Raw genomic sequence first — 21,781 nt, forward strand, 5'->3', positions numbered from 1 at the left:
GAGCCACAAACATATCCAGTGTTCTTGCTTTTCCCTCATAGACAGAAATCTTGTTACTGGATAGGAGCAGGTAACTGACATAAGGAAAAATTAGCCTTCTTCCAATAGTCTCCAAATATTTGGCCATGGGGTCACATCTGGGCTTTGATTAATGAAAATTTCCCATAGAATCTTACAGGTGTTTAATGAGTATTCCCAGAGTGTAATCATTTGTGTGATTTTAAGAAATTCTTCAATGGAAAGTGAGGTAAGGCTGGGTTAGACTTTGCCAGTTATCTGCTAAGTTAAAATCAAAGCTTTTAGACTCCTGTTACTTAATTCAAAGAGTTTTTCTTTCCCAGTTTGTCTATCAAGAGTCAGCTCCTCAGAGATCTTTTATTTTAGTCCCAGCATGATCTAGGGGCCACTTCTAAGACTAATAGTGCACACTGAATATACACTAGCGTTACATTTACTGTGACTTTTATTAGTAATTAATTTACATACTAGTATTTCCTACTAGATTCTATGCTCCTTGAGAATAAGTTCTGAATCTCATTTTCATAAACCTAGTAGCTGACACGGTACCTGGCACGTCACCTACTCAATACATATTTGTTAAATAAATGCGTGATGCTCCACCCCACCCTACATGATGATTCTCAGCAAAAGCCTCCAAGAATCCAGCAGCATGAAAAAAATCCTTTCCTCATGAGATTATTCCTTCCCACTATTATGGAAAGCACTTGAAATGTCTCTCTGTGTGAGCCAGATGGATTCAAATTAATATAGCTAGAACAATGTGGCTCATCAAAAGTTAAAATAACAAAGAAAAACTGGACCCCCCCATTTTAAAGTCCTCATATTCTTTTTCTTAAAATACTAAAATATTTTGTTAAAAACAGAATATTGGAATGCTTAACATGTAGTTTGCTGGTTAGTTTTGTTTCTTCTTGAAATTTTCCTCCAAGGGGTGGCAGACAGAAAAGTAAATGTTGTATTGGAAATTGTTTTATTTAATCAGTTAATGATACAGAATATCTCCTTTCACCAAAGTGGGTCCCCTGATTAACGAATCTCTTCTGGTTGTCATGACTAAACATTCTTGGGAAGTGGGAGAGGTGTGCAGGAATAGGGGGCACAGAGACATCAGCCAGGAATTTCAGTAAGCCAGACCTGGGTCAGGCACACTGTTTCTCTGCTTTCGTTGTCCTCATCTACTGAATGAGGGTCTTGATCTAGAATATTTCTTCCAGTTTTAATATGCCATCCTCTCTCTGAATTCTGAAACAATCCTGCCCTCTCTGGCACCATTATCACCAGCTGATAACAGAGGAATCATATAGTTGCAAGGGATCCACTGGGCTTAAGATACAGAAGTAGGGTCAGAGTCAGAGTTTGGGCTGCTGCATCTGCACACAGTCAGGTACCATCAGGATCCTCCATGTGCACACCCTTCATGGGAATGCAGGATTTTCAAATACCAGCATGCTTTCAGGGGATTCTTCTGTAAGGTGGCAGGGTAGGGGTAGAAGAATGGTACATAGCAGGGAACGTGAAAAGGAAGGGTGGGGTACAGTTATTACCATACTTACTACCTATTAATCTATCAATCATTAAACACTTACTGTATACCAGGCACTGTGTTATGAACTTCCACCTCCAAACTCAATCTTCAAAATAAATCTGTGAGTTAGGTATTACTTTGAGTCCATTATACAGATGGAGAAATTAAGCCTCAGAAAGGTGAAATGACACAGATTTTAAGTGGTGTGAATGGTAAACCCAGGCAGTCTGACTCAAGGGGCCAACCTCATAACGATTGACCTATAAAGAGTTTCTCACTTTTGCTAGTTAAAGACAAATAAACAAATGAAACACAGTGAGAAAGAACGATCTGAGAAGTTCCCACATTCTCAATGTGAGCATCAAAACATGTTCCAAAGAAGAACCTTTGTCTTGAGTTCTTGGAGCAGTTCCTACACCTGCACCTGCACCTGCAAAGAGCCCTGAATGCGAGATGGTGCAGGATCAGCTCTGAAATGTAGTCCAGAGAGCTAAATCAATAACATATAAACAATGATAATGTTTGATTTTCTGGAGATATATATATATCATTGAAGTAAAATGGAACTCTGCAGGAGCCTAATTTTAAAGCATCAATTTCTCAATGATCATGTTAATGCATAAAATGTTTTCTTTTCCTGAGTGTAGGAATTTGCAAATACTTTCTCTATAATTTGATGCCATTATCAAACTTAATTCAATGACACATTGATTTGTTATTCATTCATTTATTCAACAAACATTTATTGAATGCTTTGTGTGTGATGGGCACTGTCCCACACCCTAAAAAAAGAGTTATAGAAAAATTAGACAACAATCACTGGCCTCATAGAGTTTATGTCATGGTGATATTAAAGGATTTGAAGTTTTATCGTTCAGGTTTTATCTCTCATCTGAGTATTGGTGGAGAGTAGAATGTTATGACCTTGGTTCTTAGGATCTGGGAGCTACATGAGGAAAATTTTTGCCTAGAATCTTGAAGAAGCTTCCCTATTCCCCACTCTTCTTTAGAAGTTTCTTAGGCCAATAATCTAGAACAGAGAAAAAATAGAGAGCAACTTAATCCTCAGAGTCTAGAATCTCTGGCTATGAAAGAAGACTTGGGGAGAAAAGCTTACTTTTCTGTTTTTCTTCCCTTCAATGTCACTATGGCCAGCATAAGTTTCTTAGACAAAAGTATGTATGGTATCAGATGAAACAAGACAGTCATATTGGGCCACAATGAGGGGGATAGCCTTTAATATGCTTGTATTATAATAAATTTTTGATTTCTTAATAAGTGTTTTTCTCCATGTTTAATGGTCTCACTTCATTTTTTTCCAGGGTACCATGAAGTGCTAGGCCCAGTTACCATAAACCAGTTGGGCTTGAGCACTGTAAAACATGGCAGAGCATGAATAGTATACAGATGTGAGTACCTGGGCATGACCAAGTGTATACTGATTTTCCAGAATTAAATCCATGGTTGTCTTCATTTTTCAAAATTAAAACACAAACATAAATCACTGTGTTTTATCAGAAAACATTTCACTGTCTAGATGTAAGTAGTCACCGGAAAAGAGTCTATAGCCTGAATTTTGATCTTCCTTGGTTTCTTTCAGGATCTCTGAAATTTTAAAGTGACATAGGGTCAAAAATCAAAGCATCTTTCTGATGCTAACTTATCTCCTTTCTTTGGATATTTATGATGATATCTTAATGGTCCATGAGCCTGTGCCTAATCTTTGTTAAGTCACTTAAAATTTTCCTTTAATTGCAATGGGTGGCTACATTTCATAAAATCATATAATTGGAAGGTAACTTAGGTGACACACACACACACACACACACACACACACTCACTTGAAATCCCTGTGTGTCCTTGGCCAGTGCTCAATCAAAATTTTATTTCACTGATTCTAGTAAATGTAAGCTGTATCTGAAGGCCACCTTTTCTTTTTGAGCATATTTTTATTAAGAAAGTTATTTAGTTATTATAACACATTTCATGGTTACTTCTATTGCTGTTTTGTCTTTTCTGGCTCCACATGAAATAGCATGTCCACTTCCATGTGAGAGTCCTTCCTGCGTTTGAAGAAAGCTTTTAGAAACTTTCAGTTTTCATGATGCTTGCCCTTTCTATTCATTCTGTTTCTCCAAACAATCAAAATGTATTTTTAGCATTTTTCCTAGATTACAGAATCAGAATATAAAATGTTCTGAATCCTAACATCCCCAAATCATCACTGTAAATGTTTGACTGCTGCCTGTATGTTTAGTTTCAGAAGAGCCCATAGGCTTGCTGAGATTCTGGCATGCTGTGAGACTCTACTCCATCCTAGATTCACGGTTTCCTTCAATATATGGGGTCAGATGACAACTAGCCACTAAAAGTCAAGTATTAATATTTTCTTTTACAAATCCTTGATCTACATTTTGTGGTACACACAATAAATAAATACTAGAAACTGGAACTATGGCCTCTAGCCCCTGTAGCACTCCTGCAGCACTTCTGTGCAATCTTGGTTTAGAAACTATTGGGGACGTAAAAGAAGGAAAGAGCATCTGCCACCAAGAAACACACAGTTTACTTAAGGAGTCATGGCACCTGGAGGATATTATACTAAGTGAAATGAAATAAAAATATTGTGTGGTCTCTCTTATATGTGAAATCTAAAAAGTCTAACTCACAGGGATGGAGAGTAGAACTGTGGTCACCCAGGAACTGGGGATTGGGGAAAATGGGGACATGCTGATCAAATGGTACAAACTTTTAGTTTTAAAATGAACAAGTTCTGGCAATCTAATATACAGCATGGGTGGTATTTGAAGTGTTAATTTTATTTTGATAATCATTACACAGTGCACAGATGTTCTTTGGCTTGTGGTGGGGCTACATCCCAATAAATCCATCACAATTTGAAAATAACGTCATTTGAAAATCATCTAACACAAAACCTATTTTATAATAAAGCGTTGAATATCTCATGTGATTTACTGAAAGTGAAAAACATAATAGTTTTATGAGTACTGTATAAATGCATATCACTTTTGCACCATTCTAAAGTTGAAAAAAATGGAAATTGAATCAGCATAAGTTGGGAACTATCTGCATACATATATCAAATCATGTTGTATACCTTGAATATATACAATTTTTAATAAGTTATGGCAGATGGTCATTAAGTAAAGAACAAAATATATAACACATTTCTGTGACATCATCTTCTGTGATTACTTGTGTTTTGTGTGTGTGTGTGTGTGTGTGTGTGTGTGTATTTGTGTGAGACAGTAGAAATCAATATGACAGGGTTATTTGGAAAATTATTCCTAGGAGAGGAGGAATGCAAGTTTACTACTTTGATTACTTCAAAATATAAATCATTTGAAAGAAGAATACTAATGCTTGGTATTTAAACATTTATATTCCTTAAATTCCAGTAAAGCATGGGATTTTGCTATATCTTAATGATTTATGTGCTTTGAATTTCATGTTTAAAAGAGAAATAATGTGGGGTGCCTACACTGTAGAGCCTTAATGCAAAATTATTTTCCACTTCCTCCTTGCCCCTATTCATCTAGCTAAGATTTCTTTTTTTTCTCCATGGTCAGCTAAATAACTGTGGAAGATAATAACTCATGGATGTGAACTTCATTGTCATTTTTGCACATGTAGATGTGTCCCTTGCTTTCTCAAATCCATGACCACAACTCTAAACTCTAGCAGGTACCAGAGGACGTAAGAAGTAGTTACAGAGTATTATGCTACATGAAAGGTTCAGAAACACCACAGTTTCTGGTTTATTCTTTGCTTTTTATACCTTTATCTAAATATTGATTTAGATAAATATTAGAGGAGTGGTAACTATATGTGTGACTTTGCAGTTTTGTTTTCTACTTACTCTTCCTTGACTTATAGGAGAAATATAGCCAAAACAAGAGCTGCAGTGTCATAATGCAAAATAAAGTTAATTAGTTCACACACACACACAAACACACACACACCCCAACATCTGCGATGGCTGAGAAATTAAAAATAGAACAGAATGAGAGTTTGGGTGACATATTCCAGCTTGAATCTTTAAGAGCAGTTTAGCTGAGGCCCTTTGATGAAAAATAACATTGTGCTTCTTTTGCTACCATCTTTGTCTTAATTTCTAATCCAAACCTTAAATCTTGACAGATTGGTGGGGGTGGAAAGAAAAACAGGGCTTCTTGCTTCTAGCAGAGTCTCAATGTCCTGCTAAGTTTCCTGCCAAATCTTCAGGAATCCATATAGCCACCACTGCCCTATTAAGTGGGTCATCAGACCGTATAGCTAGAAAAGACTTCCATATGCTGTCCATTTCAATTCTACCCCAGACCTGTTGCAATCATACTCCTGGCTGGCATGAACCTAAATCCTAAACTGGAGAACTAGTGGATGCCTAATCAACACAATGGTTTTTATTTTTCTTATTTTAGATATTTAATTGACAACATCGTATATATTTAAGATGGACAATGCAATGGTTTGATACATGTGTAGACTGTGTAATCTTACCACAATCAAATTAATACATCCATCATTAGCCATAGTTATCATTTGTGTGTGTAGAGGGCTGAAGACATTTAAAATCCACTGTTTCCGTACAGTATTATTAACTATAGTCACCATGCTATCCATTAGTCCTCACAACATATTCATCTTACAACAAAAACTTTTTATAAAGTTTTAGTCTGATCGGATGGAGACTACAGTTAATAGTAATGTATCATATACCTGAAACATGCTGAGCAAGTAGATCTTAAATGTTCTTGACACAAATAAATAAGTATGTGAAGTGATGAACATGCTAATTAGCTTGATTTAAACATTTCACAACACATATATCAAAAAATTACATTGTTCATACATATATATGATTTATATTTGTCAATTATATCTTAACAAAACTGAACAATAATTTTAAAAAGTTTGTACTCTGTGAACAATATCTCTCTACTTCATCCACCCTTCAGCCCCTGACAACCACTGTTCTACTCTCTGCTTCTATGAGTCTTACTTTTTTAGATTCCATACATAAGAGAGATTATATAGTATTTTTCTTTCTCTGTCCGGTTTATTTCACTTAGCATAATGTCCTCCAGGTTTATCTATGATGTAACCAATGGTAGAATGTCCTTATTTTTATGACTGATAAATATTCCATGATACATGTGGCATCCATTAATGGACACTTCGATTATGTGTAGCCATTGACTATTCTGAATAATGATGAAATCAACATGTAGTGCAGACATCTCTTCAATATACTGATTTCAGGTTATCAAAATATATCCACAGAAGTATATATTGCTGGAAAATATAATAATTCTATTTTTAATTTTTTAAGGAATCTCTATACTATTTTCCATAATGGCCGTGCCAACTTACATTCCCACTAATGGTGTACAAGGGTTTCCTTTCTCCATACCCTGGCCAACACTTGTTATCTCTTGTCTTTTTGATAATAGCCATTCTAAAAAGAGTGAGGCAATATCTCACTATGGTTTTGATTTGAATTTCCTTGATGATTTGTGATGTTGAATACCTTTTTCATATACCTGTTGGTCATTTGTATGTCTTCTTCAGAAAAATATCTATTCAGTTTTTTGTTCATTTTTAAATCGGGTTTATTTGTATTTTTATATTGCCATATATATTGAGTTATTTGGATTCCTTATATATTATTTCCATTTACCATATATATTTCCATATACCTTGTCAGATATATGGTTTGCAAATGTTTTTCCCACTCTGTAGGTTGCCTTTTCATTTTGTTGATTTCTTTTTCTTTTTTATTGAGATAGGGCCTTGCTCTGTCACCCTGGCTGCAGTGCACTGGCATGAATACAGCTCACTGCAGCCTGAACCTCCCAGGCTCGAGCAATCCTCCCACCTCAGCCTCACAAGTAACTGTGACTACAGGCATACATCACCATTCCCAGCTAATTAAAAAAATGCTACTCGGAGAGGCTGAGGCAGGAGAATGGCGTGAACCTGGGAGGCAGAGCTTGCAGTGAGCCGAGATTGCGCCACTGCACTCCAGCCTGGGCGACAGAGCGAGACTCCGTCTCAAAAAAAAAAAAAAAAAAAAAAAAATGCAGAGATGGGGTCTCACTATGTTGCTGAGGCTGGTCTCGAACTACTAGGCTCTCAAGGCATCTTCCTGCCTCAACCTCCCAAAGTGCTGGAATTACAGGCATTTGACATCATGCCCAGATGATTGTTTTCTTTTCTATGCAGAAGTTTTTTTTTTTTTTTTTAATTTGATGTAGTCCCACTTGTTTAGTTTTGCTTTTATTGTCTATGCTTTTGGTGTCATATCCAAAAAGTGATTGCCAAGACCAATATCATGGAGTTTTCCCCTATCTTCTTCTAGGATTTTTATGGCTTCTGGTCTTACATTTAAATCTTTAATCTATGTCAAGTTAATTTTTTAATATGGTATATAAGAAGGGTCCAATTTCATTCTTTTACACATGGATATCCAGTTTTCCCATCACCCTCTATTGAAGAGAATATCTTTTCCCCATTGTGTATTCTTGGCAGTCTTTTCAAAGTGTAATTAATCATATATGTATGGGTTCATTTCTGGGCTCTCTATTCCTGTCCATGAATGTATGTGTCTGTTTGTGCCAGTACTGTGATGTTTTGATTACAATAGCTTTGTAATATATTTTAAAATCAGGGACTGTGATGCTACTGGTTTTTTTGTTCTTTCTTAAGAATTGCTTTGGTTATTTGGGCTTATGTAATGGTTCTATCCAAATTTAGATTGTTTTTTCTATTTCTGTGAAAAATGTCACTGGAATTTTGATAAGGATTGCATTAAGCATATAATATCCTCTTTGGGTAGTATGAACATTTTAACAATATTCTTCCAATCCAATCCACAGAATAGTTTTTCATTTATTTATGTCTTCTTCAGTTTCTTTATTCAATATCTTACAGATTTCAGATAGTTTGTTGTTAGTGTATAGAAAATAACTGATTTTTATATGTTTATTTTGTATCCTGAAATGTTATTGAATTCCTTTCTTAGTTCCAACAGTTTTTTGGTGGTCTTTAGGGTTTTCTATATGTAATATCATGGCATCTGCAAACAATTTAACTTCTTTTTTATGACTTTAATGTCTTTGATTTCTGTGCCTTTTATCCCCTGTGTAAGGTCAATGCTCATTGTTTACTTATATGATCACATTTTTAAGTAGACATTGTAGTTATTCCCACTTTAATTATAATGAAACTGAATATTAGAGAGATCAAGTGACTTGGCCAAGATGCTTCATTAACAAATGGTAAAGCCAGATTAAAATTCAGATAGATCTTTCTTTTGCCAAAGCTCACACTGTTCACTAGCAAACTATACTGTCATCTTTTAACTTAAAATACAGAATCTCATTAAAATGCATATTACCCTGGAGATTAAGAAGTTGGAAAGGAAGTGATAAGGGGATCCTAACAAAGGGAGTTTGTCCCTTGCTGTAGAGGGCTGCTGTAACCAAGTACTGCTAAATGTATAGCTTAAAAGGACAGAAATGTGTTCTCTCACAGTTCTGGAGGCTAGAAACCTGAAATAAAGGTGTCAGCAGGCTCCTGCTCCCTCTAAGGACTCTGTTTAAGCATGCTTTTGTGTCTTTTCCAGCTTCTGGTGATTACTGGCAGTTCTTGCTATTCTTTGAACTGTAGCTTTATCATCCTAATATCTAATTCAGTTGTTATGTGGCCTTCTTTCCTCTGTGTCTTTGTGTCTCTGTGTCTTCATCTGGCCTTCCATAAAGGTGTCAGTCATTGGATATAGGGCTCACTGTACCTAGTATGACGTTATCTTAACTACTTATGTTTGTAAAGGCCCTATTTCTAAATACGGTCACATTTATAGGTACTGGGTTTAAGGACTTCAGTTTATCTTTACTGAGGACACAAGTTAACCCACAGCACTACCTTCCCATTTTCTTTTTTAGCTATGATTCCTTCAAAAGTTATGTTTGGGTTAGCTGGTGATTATTATATTTCTCGTAGGATGTAAAAAGACCATTAAAACTGTCTTTCCACTCAATCCTAAGGATTTTTAAATAAATTAGTGGGAAGAACAAAATCTTCCATTGCCGTGTATTTCCCTAGGCCTATCTTTTGAGGAAATATATGAGCTGTTCACTAAAAGAGTTGCACATTGGAGAGATGCTCATTGTGTGCAACTGCACTCTCCTACTAGAGAAGGAAAGGAAATAAGTAAGACCACCTAAAGCTACATAGAATATTCAGGGAGTGATATAGTGTTGTCTTTCCTAACGTAGTGCACATTGCTATTTGTTGATTGTTGAATAAACAAGGATCATTCTTCCCTTGGAAAGTCTCAGTATGATTTGAAGAACCCTGGGAAATATCATGCCATCTCACTATTTCATTCATACTTTTCTATTCTTTATTTATAAACTGCATTGTTCCAACAATGATTTAAAATAACAAGCTATAATAAATGTAAACTAAAGAAAATAAAAGGATGTAGATGATAATATTTTAGAGTCTGGTTCCTCCAAAACAAATATTGTACTCTCCACTTGATCATTTTGGTGTCCCATAAATTAGTTAAAATTTGGGTATATTAAAAATATAGTGAACTGCTATAACTAGAATATTGTGTAGCTAATTGAATCCAGGAACAAATAACTGTACTTTAAAGGGAAGTGATATATTTGAAAAGGATTGGTGAGTTGTTTTTATCTAATCTTTCTGGGTGCTAGATGCTTGGCTGCTTGCAATGAAACGTCCTCAAAAAGTAAGGGACCTATGGCCCTTTGGTCATTTCTCCAGGGCAACCTGAGGCAAGAGAGCAGGCATGTATCAGGTAATACAACTGCCATCTATTTGCTGAACCCTGATCACAGAAACACTGTGCCACTTGTGATTCAAGTCAAGATCCACTTTCCTTGGTGACCAAGAAGCAGAAAGATGTTAATTAATTTTCCTTTTTCAGTGTCAATATTTGCCATACCTGCTCTAGAAGGGTGAAAATCCATTGGTTGAGAATGCTTCTCTTTATTCCCACTTGATTTAGGAAAAATAAGAGGGTCCACTAAATCGTGATTGTTTGTTTGTTTCCTTTTCCCCATGATTTTTTAAAAAATGGTTGAATTGTTTAAGTTGCCTTCATTAAGACAAAAATGGTTCTTGGAAAAGCATTTATCATCAGTCATTATGTTGGGATCATAGGCATAAACTAGGATTGTCCCAGGCACCCCAGAACATGTGGCTATGCTGTATGTAATTATCATCAGTGTATGTTTATAGCATTGTAGCAAACTCTGATTCTGTAAAAGCAATTCTATGGTGAGCAGGTAGGAGAGATAGATTGGACAAGTTTGTTTCTCAGATGATCTGACTCAATGGAAGGATAGATTTTAGAGAACCCAGTGTCATCAAGAGGTAGCATATTCTCCAAGCAGTCCTCCACCAGTACTTTCTGATGAATTTTGAAACCTGAGCTCCTAGGAATCTGAGATTAACTTTCTTGAGAATTTCTTGGATTGAGGGTTTTCCAGATTCACAGTCAAATGCAGCATCTTAGCCTTTAATAATCAAATATAACCAAGTATAAATTGACCTTTTCTTTAAAGAAATGTATGGATGCCAACACACACTGAAATAGGAGGCCTTGCTTCGTATGCTCTGATGTGAGCAACGTTTGCTTCTACTTTGCAAGCAATGAATGCTTTGGCTTATTGGCAGCTAGTCGCTCTCTACCTTTTCCATATTCTACATTTGTCTACTGGTTATCTGGGTGCTGAACAGACTCTGCCTGGAACTTATGGCATGTATTCTACGGGGCATTCCATCCTCTTTATTTCATCATCATTAAAAAGTCCCTGGTAACTCAGATGTTGAATGCTTATAGCGGGTCTGCCTGGTGGGGCACCTGTCCTGTTAGTCACCATTGGCTCTCTCAGCCGTGGTTTCTTTCTTTTGGCAATATTATCAAAACGTTCATTTCATTCATAATACCATCAACTTTTCTAGTCTGAAATAATTTCAAAGTTCATCAAGTTCACATATTTTTTTTTTAGAGTTACAGAAATTGAAGTGTAGAGGTCATATGAGCTCTTAGTATCAAAGCCCATAATAGAATCCAGACATCTTGACATCTAGCTTAATCTATTTTCTGCTTTTGTAAATTTCAGGCCGTTCTGCTGAAAAAGATTGAACACACTTGATTTACACATCCCTCTTGCTCAAACATCTCTTTATGGGTTAATTTGTCATTAAAAAATATATTTTTCATTTCTCCCAGAATGTATCAACTGCAGGCAAGTTCAGGTAAAGTTTTCCATTTGGTTTTTCAGTTGACTTACATAAATAGGATTTATTCTCCAGGCTTGATATCACCTGAGATACTATAGCTCTCATGACTTTGGAATGTATCTAGTTGTGGTCAGATAAATACTAAGCACCCCCAGAGCTTTTCTAATCTGAAAATCTTCTAGAATGGGGGTCTGCAAACTGTAGCCCCTGAGCCACATCTGGTATGCTGCCTGCTTTTGTAAATAGTTTTATCAACCATGCTCATTTGTTCACAAAGGCTGCTTTCAACTACAGCAGCAGAGTTGAGTAGCAGTGACAGAGAGTGTTTAGCGTGCACAGCTTGAAATATTTAGTCTGACCCTTTATAGAAAAGGTTTGCCAACTGCTGCTTTGGAAACTATAAAAATCCCTTCTAATAATCAAGATTCTGTTTGTTAGATACTATTTCTTTTTTATTTTCTACAAGAAAAGCATTAGGTAATTTTAGAGTCATGCTAAGGTTTGTAAATAGACAATTTAGTTAATGACTTCCGGAACAATCAATATTGTTTTCCTTTTTGTTGTACGGTGATTCTTCCTGTGTTCTTGAATATTCATTTTTCCTGAAAGCTGACAGGTTATTATAAATTGAAATGACATCTCTTACATAAACATGGATGGTTTCTCTTTTTACATGTAAGAACCTGAAGATACAAATGTGTCTTTGATTTGTGAATTGACATTTGCAAGGCTTTAATGAATTATCCATAAGAAGAATATGGGAGAAATCAACATGCTTTGAAATTACTCTTGAGTTTTGTCCCCACTCTTGTTCTTAGTGAAGCTGCTGAGGCAATAGATTTTTTTTTTTTTAGTGATTATATTCATAGAATTGGCTTTGTAGTAAATTGCCAAAGTCTTGGATAATTTTTTGAGAAATTTTCAAGCAAATCTAATAAACAACCTGGCACCATTTATAAAGTTGACTTAATTTTGTTAGGTGCATTTCACCATTCAGCCTAATCATATTCTAAACAAAAAATGAATATCTGCACTTTGTATGCTTAGTCTTTCTTCCAATTTTCTCCAACAACACTGGTCAGTATTTCAATGCCTTTTCTTAGTATTGATATTTTAGGCAGTAGTTACTTTGTTACTGAATTCTGCAATGATTAATCACCATCACTCTGAAACTATCCTTCCTTCATCATAGTCATGAGTCGCTTAACAGTGGGAATGTGTTCTGAAAAAGTATTCCTTAGGTGATTTTGTCATTGTGCAAACATTATAGAATGTAAAAGATTTAAAAAACAAAAAGGTACGCCTATGTAAGGTACTTCCTGTGACTGAAGCGTACAGGACTAAATGTTGCTCTGGGTGAGTGAGTGAGTTGTGATTGAATGTGAAGGCCTAGGACACTGCTGAACACTACTGGAGACTTCGTAAACACTATATAATCAGGCTACAGTACATTTATAAACAAATATTTTTAATAATAAATTAACCTTAACTGTAATTTTTTACTTTATAAGCTTTTAATTGTTTAACTTTTTGATTATTGTAATAACTTTTAGTTCAAAACACAAACACACTGTATAGCTGTACAAAAATATTTTCTTTCATATCATTATTCTATGAGCTTTTTTCTATTGCAAATTTATTTATTTTACTTTAAAACTTTTTCTTAAAAATTAAGACACAAACACATGTATTAGCCTAGACCTACAAAAGATCAAGATGATTAAGATATCATCAGGTGATAAAAATTTTTCGGCTCCACAATAATCTTACGGAACCACCATCATATATGTGGTCTGTTCTTCACCAAAATGTTGTTTGGTGCATAACTGTACTATAGTCACTTATTTTAAAATCACTCTTTCATTTGTATGTTCCGTGAAATCAGACATCAACTATATACTCTTCACTGTTGTATCCTCATTTATTAGTAACTTCTTTATTCTGGACATGTTATTGAGCATGTGCTATTGAGCTTTGCTAATCCTGAAAAGGAGCAGTTTGAAGCAATCATGTCCCAATCTTCCTGAAGTTTGCAATTATTTCCTAGCACAGTACTGAGCACACAGAAATTGCTTAGAGATCCTCATTGAAGAAATATATTAATGGAGGATATTAGTGTTTGGTACTAAATCAGTAACAATTACAGTTAATTTTCTTTTATTCCACAGCTACAAGCCTCACATCTCAATAAGTAAGACTATTGACAACAAAAAGGATGAGAAATAGTATAGTTCAACACTCATCCACTACTAGAAAAATAATACCTGACAAATTATGAGTGATGCAGAAAAGTTGAACTTAAATTTCATTTCCTATTAAAATTTTTAAGTAAACATTTGTATGTATTGGGTATAAATGCCAAGATATTTATAGAGTCCTCTAAAGGCCCATACAATCTGGCTCCCCTGGAATTATAACCCATATCCTACATCTCTCCCCTTCATTCATTCTGCTCTCACCACACTGGCCTCTTTGTTCTTCAATCATGTCAGATGTGTTTCTGCCTCTAGATCTTTATTCTCTTTCCTCTATCTGAAACATTCTTCTTCAAAGAATGCACAAGGCTTACATTCTCAGCTCCTTTGGTCAGATCTTACTTTACTCATGTTATCTTGTCAGAGACCCTTTCTCTGACTTCCCTATCATAAGTTGAATACCCCGCTCCCCAGGTACTAACTTTCTGCTGGCTTTATTCATTCATTTGTTTCTGCATGTATTTATTTTTATTTTTACTTCATCTATCTGTCCATCCATTCATGTGTTCATTCACATATGCTCAGTTATTTACATTCTTGGACCATTGTTACTACAGATTTAAGGGTCATTTGTATGTATTACGAGAAGCAAAGTTATATCTACATGGGTAAGGTAATGGAGCGTGCCTTGGCAAAATACAAATACAAATTTAATGCTATTAACATTCAAAAGAGTAGTGGTTACTGAATATTTCAATAATATCAAAAGAATCCAGTCTCTGTTTCTTACTAAATTTAGAACTCATCTGAACGAAAGTCAATGGCTACAAATGTTCATAGATGGTTTCCAAATATTCTATGATCAATCTCTGTGCAACATTTGAGCAAATGCTGTGTGCAAATGACTCGTATTTTTTTTCGGCATTTTGAGGTCCCGAGGTATGACCTTTTCACTCTACTCCAAAATTTCAAATGGTTATGCTTACTAGAGTCCAGGCTGAACATTGTTCAGGGTTGAAACAGGTAAAAGCTAGAAGCTACAGACTTTTGCCTTTTGATTGTGTTGTCTCAATGCAGAAGTCCTTGAAAGCATCTTTTAAACTTTATCAACCCAAATACCAAAACTTGATGTACTCCCTGGAAAATGTTCTGAAAATTCTTAACCCACAGTGTCAACTTCACCAAACCTAGGACCAGCAACTCAGGCATGCAAGTATGACATATTGTTTCCTATGCTATTCCTACATGGGCTTGGCTTAGATAAATACATCGTACTATATAAATCTCAATATCTATGTGGAGTTATGTGAATTATGTTATGTAAAAACAGGCCACAATTTCAAAATTCAAAATCACTACTTTGATAATGATAAGACTACATTAGAGGAAGCATATGCAAATACAGCCTGACACCTCATCTAAACATTGTCCTGTAATCTACATGCCAGAGAAGCTGCTTGACTTTCAGTAGATGAGAAAACATGACACTTAGCTGTGGAGGGGAAATTGGACTTTATTGTTAGAAATTAGCCATTTGGAAAATTGTACTGATAACACATCTTAAAGGACTATGGTACTTATCCAGGACAATATTTTGACTAAAAATAAAATTATAATTTTTGTTCATAGAAGTGTTTCAAAATCTATGAAGAGATTACAATGTTGTGAAGATTTTCTTCGGGAGGGAGGAATAAAACTTTAGGAATTTCTTCAAAAGTTGCATTTTATGTTTAAGAATATGAACCCAGTCTAGAGTTCTGTTATTATGGATGCAGATTTTATTTTCAGTGTGTGTAGATGTTTGTAGCCATCTTATATCCACATATATCTATAACTGTTTATTTGCATGTTCTGAGGGTGCCACATGATTTTTGAACATGCCATGGAAAGTTATTTTTTCTCCCAGTCCAGCTGTTAGCTTGCTTAGTGTCCTTCTCAGACATCCCACACACTCTTTGGTTGCTGTTGGAGACTGTTTGATACCACAGCCTGTGATCATGGACCCTTCTGCCCAGGGAATGCGTGACACATTTGCTGTTGGAGAACTGTAGTTCACAAGCCCAAGCCTAACAGGTCTCCCTAAGATTGCATGGTTCCACAAGAAAGCAGGAAGTAAAGGGTGGTTGAGTAGAACCTGTTGGTTTGCAGATCTCATTCCTAGTTTAGAGTAAATCAGTCACAGAAGATGCTGAAGGCAGCTGGTTTCTCAATCTCATCTGAAAATTGTAGTTCTATCATCATATATTTTCTACGGTAAGTAGAAATATATATGATTGAATCTATTTCCATTAGTTTTCTCATTTAAGAAATTAAGTCAACATTCTGTCTTTCACCTTGAGGCTTTCTCTCGTCAACAAATACATAATTGAGCTTTGTTAGAAGCTATGAGCTTCTTCAGTGGCCTACATTTTGCCTTGGATCCTAGTACTGGATATCCTACTAGAAATGTTGGCAGTTCTTTCCTAAAGGCATGTTGGAGCCTTCAGTCCAGGAACATATGACCAAGGAGCAAGCCAAGAGCAAGGGTAGAGTCAACTGAATGGCACGATCAGCAAATTTGGGATAAGTCGACTTTTCCTAGACCCTGGCCTTGGCACTAGCTCCACTGCATTCATTTCATAGACGCTGTTCTCATGGCCTTAATATTTTCTCCAGAACCTTGTAAAACAATATGCATGGGATTATCAAAATCTGTGATGATTTCCATCAGGAGCCACAAACATCCTATCCCATGTTATTATCGTTAAGATTATGTAGAAGTCATTGAAATTGTGGTTAGAAACAAATGTGGTATCCATTTGTAGATGTAATTGTTAATGGGATTTAGTCTTGAGAAAATACTGTACAAAGGTTGAAGCAAATCCTTTATTATCTGGATTATTTTTCTAGAAATCATCTCTGCTTCTGCCTACAGAGCTCAGAGATAGGCTAGACACGGATCGAATTCCCATATCTATAAACGTAGGACTGAAGCACAGGTAAACAACAGGTTAACTAATATTGACTTTAGTAAAACAAGTGTCATCTCAATTGCTTTCTCATAGCTGTGAGCTCTAAATGATGATATAGAGTACAACTACCAAAATCAGAAGAATCATTTTTGGCAACAGCACTCTTGAAGAAATAGGAGAGCCATAGTAATAACAAAGCAAGTGTTTTGTATTATACCTCAGGGCAGGGTTTTGTTTGCTTTTCAAGGAAATGGGATTAATAAAGAACTAGAAGGATTTTATTCCGAGTCTAGTTAGAGCACATCTCACATTCTTGATCTGTTTGAATATATTATGGCAACTGGGAAAATAATATAGTAATCTAAATCATAGGTACTCTGGATTTGTGTGGCAGGCAGAAATAAGACATAGGTTCAGAAGAAATGTATGCAAAATAGTTACAGGTTCTCTGTGAATGTCAGACGATACGTTAAGCCAGATAAGATTTCTAGAATCATTGAAAGAACTGTTTCTTCTAAAGTATCCATCTTAGAGTTAATGATATCTCTTTTCCTCCTCATCATCCTGGTAAGGAAATGAAAGTCTGCTATGTAGGAACTTGTTTGTTAGGCTTCTATCAAGCAGCTGGTTTATTTGTTGACATTAGGATTAGGTCTATGGTATACTAGTGCCTGAGTTTTTATGAGGTTATTTCCAATATACTCTGCTTGATATCATCTTTGCTGGACAAGGAAGTAGAACTGACAGTTTGAATATCAGCTTCTTTCCTGGTTTTACATTTGAAAGATTTGTTTGTAGAAATATTCATATGAATGACTTTGGTGTACAATTAAAGATATCTTAAAATTATAAGTTATAAATTATAAATTAATATAATTATAAATTATAATAAACTGTTACTGTAATTATTATAATATAATAATTATAAATTATAATAAACTGTTGCATTCTCATGCAACCCTATTCCCTGTTAAGCAACTAGGGTCATCCTTTTGATCCTATATATGAATCTGCCCTGGCAAACCAGAGGCTTCTGTACCACCTGCAAGAGTCTCACCATTACCCATATATTATCTCAGAGTCCTCTACAGTGTCTCTTTTTATATTCACTTCCATGGAGGAAATGATGTCAATCAACAAATCAAGAGAATTCTTTGGGTTCTTTATTATAAGGGGACTAATCTCATTCGTGAGGGCTACACCCATGTGACTTAATCACCTCCCAAAGCCTCCACCTCCTAATACCATCATCTTGGAGGTTAGGATTTCAACATATGAATTTTGTGGAGACACACATATTCAGACAATAGCACTTATATTTTGGTGACCCCTCAGAAAATTAAAAATAGAATTACTGTATGATCTAGCAATTCCATGCCTGCATGTATACCCCCAAAAATGGAAAGCAGGATCCTAAAGAGATATTTGTATACCCTTTATCATAACATAGTTATTCACAATAGCAAAAAGGTGAAAGCACCTCGTGTGTCTAGAAACAGGTGAATGGATAAACAAATGTGGTATATACATACAAGGAAATTTTACTTAACCTTATAAAGGAAGGAAATTGTGACGTATGCTACATCATGGATGGACTTTGAGGAAATTATCTATGTGAAATAAACCTGTCATAAAAACACAAATACTGTGTTATTTTATTTATATGAGATAAGTAGAGTTGTCACATTTATTAAAAACAAAAGTAGTAGGGAGGTTGCCAGGAATCCAGGAAAGGAAAGAATAGGAATTGTTGTTTAATGGGCACAGAGTTTCAGTTTTTCAAGATGAAAAGAGTTCTGGAGATCGATTGTACAACAATGTGAATACACTTGACACTACTCAACTGTGCACTTAAACAGCACTAAGATGATAAATTTTACATGTGTTATGCCACAATTAAGAATAAAATAAAATAAAATACTCACATATTAATGCCGCATTTGATATTTTATATCTTCTTGGTAATCTTTAAAACAGTTTCATTCATTTCCAGGGCACCAGTCCAGAGCAAGAGGTTCATCAAGAGTCATTTCTGTTTTGTTAGGTTTTGTTTTGTTTTCTCTAGGATTCAAGTCTCCCCCTGTTCTATGTGTGGAACACTTTCTCTTGGCTGCCTGGCAAATCTTCAACAAGACCCCATACACTCTGACATCAAGGACGGTATTGTCCCAGAGCTTTCTCCCAAGATACTCAAACCTGATGGTTTGCAGGCATGAGGTGGCCACCACCAACCTTTAGTCAATAGCCAGCAGGCTGTGCATGGGCATCAGCCCTTGGTCACAAACGTGACTGAAAGGAGCTGCTAAATGCCCCAGTGTGAGCACGAGTGGGGCTTCTGAGAAGAAAGGGCAGCAGAGCACCAGGAGGAGAAGCCTAAAGAACAAAATGCATTTGCTGATCCTGGGGGAACTTGCAGTTTCTATGCCCTTGATACTGTTACCAAGCTGAGCAAGAGGGAGAGGAAGCAGCGCTCGGCGAGTAAGTCCTTGACCAGGCCTTCTGTAGCCTGAGATTTGCCACAAGCTGTTTCAGCCCCAGCTGTTGCAAGCAGGATGAGCAAGCGAGAATATTCACCTGGCCATCCACTCCAGTAGTGACGAGGTGTGTCGAACAGTGTCCGCAGCTTGGGTCATTCCAGGTACATGTGGATAGAAGACATCTCAGAGACTAGCCCAAACTTCTCACTTTACGTATGAAGAAAACCGAGGTCCACATTCATAGATTTACAGTTCAGTGCTTACTTTACTTTGTTTGAAGTAAGTTGTGTGCCAAAAAAAGTGGGGGTGACGTGGAGAGTATTAAAATAGTACTGAGCTCCAAAGGAAGAATTTCTAGTATCTTACTCTCTCCTATTCCCAAGCCTTCCCCTTTCTTCCTAATAGAAGGGAAAATTCATCACTTCCATCGTCTTCTTTTCCTTGCTTTCAAACTGGAGAAAGCCCACCCGTATTTTACCTTTCTTCTCTCCCTTCAATAAAAAGAGTATGATAAGTAAAGTACAATATTCTTCACTCACCAAAGATAAAACCCAGGCATCTTTCTCCTCCTCTCTCCCCTCCAGAATCTACCCCAGCAGCCAGGCTGGAGAAGCTGTCTAGGTGATCTCCCTTAACATTATCATAAGCGAACATTCTTTCTTGGTTTGGGTCTCTCTATGATTATTACCTTTGTTCTAGTCCTTCCTTCACATCGTAAGATAAAGGTCTAACTTTTAGGTTTGAATAGTCCCAGACAAATGCAGAGTGTCAAGTCTCTCCTGTCTATAGCACTTCAACATTTAAACAAAGCTACCTTAAACATAAGTTTACTAGGTTGGGCATGGTGCCACATGCCTGTAATCCCGGCATTTTGGGAGTGTACACTGGGAAGATCACTTGAAGCCAGGAGTTTGAGATCAGCCTGGGCAACAAAGCGAGACCCCATCTCTTAAAAAAAAAAAAAAAAAAAAAAAAAAGGCCAAGCATGCTGACACATGCCTGTAAGCCCAGCTACTTGGGAGCTGAGGCGAGAGCATTGCTTGAGCCCAGGACTTCAAGGCTGCACTGAGCTATGATCTTCCCACTGTATTCCAGCCCAGGTAACAGAACGAGACCATCTCAAAAAATAATAATAATAATAATAAAAAAAGGAAGTTTACTAAATGTTCTAGTCCAGTTTATAAAATACTTTTCATTTTATATTTGATACCTAAGTCACTACTTAAAAAATATTTTTTGGCCAGGCACAGTGGTTCACTTCTATAATCTGAGCACTTTGGGAGGTTGAGGCAAATGGATTTCTTGAGCCAAGGTGTTCAAGAATCCCCATCTCTCCAAATGAAAGTATCTAATTCAAGTATCTATTGGCGTGTGTGTGTGTGTGTGTGTGTGTGTGAAGGTGCACAGGGAAAAGGCACCTATCTTCATAGATTAATGTTACTTAGCATCCCTGGGAAAATAGTAACTCTGACTACAGAAAAAAAAATCTCCAATTTAAAAAAGTTTTTTTATATAACTTCCAAGGTCAATGGTTACCTTATTTAATTTCAGATGATAACCAGAACTTCTTGAAATTTTAAAGGACTGCAGAGTGGTTAACCAGGGAAAAACTGTGATTAAATTCTTACTGTAAAGAGCCAGATCAAGCTAAGTGAATATATTTCAAGGAAATGACTGCATTAAGGAATCAATATATAGTTGCAAGAGCTTTCCAGTGAGTCTACCATCCACAGAGTAAAACATTTTCTACAACTATTATATCAATATGTGGCAAATAATATCTTAAGATTTATTCACAAGTTGTTCCCACTTGAATATGTAGCCTGTTCTTTGAAATTACGCTTTAAAGTGATCATTTGTAAGTGTAAGAGTAACTGCAATTCTTGTGTCTTTCATTTCAAAATATCAGAAGTCATTGGTGAATACATGGGTAAAGATGAAAGAAATTAATGATTGCTAGATATATACTTCAGGTTTTAATTAACTTCTTTATGTCAGTGATTTATAAATAGTTCTGTGGAACACAAAGTCTGAAAAATGTCTTAACAGAAAAGTTAAATGTTCTGTGAAGCAATGAATTTTGGAAACACTGCCTTTCTGTAATGAGGAATATTAAAGAGATTTTGATTTGGAGATAGCAAAGGGATTTGGATTTGGGGATATAATATAACCAAGTGGGGTTCATCCCAGGTAAGCGAATTTAATTTAATATTTAAAATCTATTAGTAATAATGATTTTCTCAATGGAAAAAAGAAAATTTAATATAATTAAACACATATAATAAATATTCTCAACATACTTGAAGCAGA

At 35.9% G+C, this 21,781-nt stretch overlaps 1 long non-coding RNA gene across 1 annotated transcript in view; it reads right to left on the reverse strand.

Moving 5' to 3' along the window:
- LOC116478568 (uncharacterized) overlaps positions 1 to 19,080 on the reverse strand; it is a 49,034-nt gene extending 29,954 nt beyond the window's left edge. The window contains exon 1 of the long non-coding RNA XR_004250794.1: positions 18,920 to 19,080. This is a non-coding gene — a long non-coding RNA (uncharacterized LOC116478568). The remainder of the gene's footprint in view (positions 1 to 18,919) is intronic.
- Between the last annotated feature and the right edge of the window lie 2,701 nt (positions 19,081 to 21,781).

The sequence above is a fragment of the Hylobates moloch genome, unplaced genomic scaffold (assembly GCF_009828535.3).
Source record: "Hylobates moloch isolate HMO894 unplaced genomic scaffold, HMol_V3 SCAFFOLD_3, whole genome shotgun sequence".
NCBI lineage: Eukaryota > Metazoa > Chordata > Mammalia > Primates > Hylobatidae > Hylobates > Hylobates moloch.